Source organism: Mytilus galloprovincialis, chromosome 10 (genome assembly GCF_965363235.1).
Source record: "Mytilus galloprovincialis chromosome 10, xbMytGall1.hap1.1, whole genome shotgun sequence".
NCBI lineage: Eukaryota > Metazoa > Mollusca > Bivalvia > Mytilida > Mytilidae > Mytilus > Mytilus galloprovincialis.
Window position 1 is genome coordinate 6,178,280 of NC_134847.1, and position 2,168 is coordinate 6,180,447.

Below are 2,168 nucleotides of genomic sequence, written 5' to 3' on the forward strand. Positions count from 1 at the left end.
TTTAACTTTGAGAAAGAATGAATTTGTGATATGAAATAGATGAAAAAATTTTAAAAACAAAATATGTCATGTGCCATCCACTGCCTGGTTTTTCCATGGACACCCTCTTAATTTTATCTAAACCCGTTTTTATCAGTGAGAACAGGAAATCGACGTGACAATTATTATTGATCTGTGTCACATATTTAAACTTTGAGAGGTAAAAGGTAATTTAAGTTATAATCTATGAATTATGAATTATCTGCCTTCAGTAAACACAGTTATATGCACATACGGTATGATGATAATACATGACCTTACAGGATCACGTACATATGACGTTTCTATAATATTTAAACCTATAATTTTGTAACATTACACAGTTTTGTCTGTACTCAGAGTAAATTTTGAGGTGAAAAGACGGCCATTTTAGCCAAAGGGTACACATGAACCTTTATCGTATAGATTGACAGAGCAAATCATTTCAATTCCTATTCTTTTAACACTTGAATACAAATTTATTGCACTAAAGCTGTTAACAATGACCTTACCGCAACAGCTTTAACTGAAATTAATTATAAACTTTTTTTACAATTTAAAAATACAATGTTCAAAAATATTATAATACACTATGATACAAATTAGAAATTATCTAGTGAGGGTTCATCTCAAGTGTGTGGAATATTTACCTTGTTTAAAGGTGAGAGCTTGCTTTTTATTGGATATTCATTGTTAAATTTGGCGGTTTTATATCTTATTCTACTTGCCACTTGGATTTTACACTTATTAGGTTAGTAATTTATTTCAAATATTTGTATTAGTCAAGGTGTCTTAAAAATGTCATAAAGGTGTTTTGCTTTTTGGAGAAAACAATTTTCTATTTTGAATACATTAGATATTTATTTCTTTGATTTGATACATACTATGATTTGTAGGTAGCAAATCCTATAATTGCCAGAATTATATTGAATCCTATATACTCGCTATCTGTTATTTTGTAGCCTATAACGATAACTTTTAAGTTGAATTTTCTATTAAAATTCACTTGAGATAAAACTTTATTTAAGGTTCATGTGGACCCTTTGGCTAAAATGGCCGTATTTTCAAAATTTACTCTGACTACAGACAACCTTCGCATCTGTAAAATTGTTAATGCATAGCACGTCCTAGATGAATAAATTTCAAATATGTTTCATGCTTTAGAAAAATGAAAACTTACCAGGATTTTGCAGTGCACTTTTTTTCAGTCCTCAAGAAGGTGCCAAAATAAACCAAGTTGGGAATCAGGTTTGAGAACTTCCCTAAAGGTTATAATTGAAGTGAGCGGTATTGATTGCCATGGACAATAGATGGACAATAGATAACGCACAATAATTGGTGATTTAAAATGTGTACCTGAGTGGACCATATCAAGGGAAAGTCAACTGTTTGTTAATTTTATCATCTTCTGCAGGGACGAAAAAGTGCACGGCAAAATCCAGTTAAGTTATGAATTTTCTAAATCATGCAATGCATTTGAATTCTTTTCATCTAGGGCATGCTATGCCTTAAAACTATTCCAGATGCACAGGTTTGTCTGTACTCAGAGTAAATTTTGAGGTGAAAAAAACGGCCATTTTAACCAAAGGGTCCACATGAACCTAAATTAAAAGTTATTTGAATTTCATATTACGTTTAACTTTGTGAGCATACTTTAACTTTGGGTCGTATTTTGAAAGTAAATTTTATCTTTCCTACATTTAACCGTAGTTGTTTAGCATGGGGGTTACCTGTGAAAATGATTACGTTTATCAATATTCTTTTTTGAAATTGGATTGTAACAGTATTGTTATAGTCTGTTTCACAACTGTGTTTTGTCCGATATTGAGATGTTAATTTTGAAACATATAATACGTACTCATACACAATTACTACAGTACTGACTTGAAATATATAACACACAACGTATACATAGAACTATTATTGAAATTACAAAATGACACATTTTTTTGCTTTGTACAAACTAAAACAAATGTATGGTTTTGACTGAGAAATAATAATAATCCGTCTCTCATTTTCATAGTTAGTAATGTGAAAATAATTTCATCTATGAAGCTCTGGTGAAGTACTGCTTGTTTTTTGATATCTTGTTTTTCTTAACATTTTTACAGTGTTTATTTAAATTTTGCATAATATTTTCGTTTTCTCTA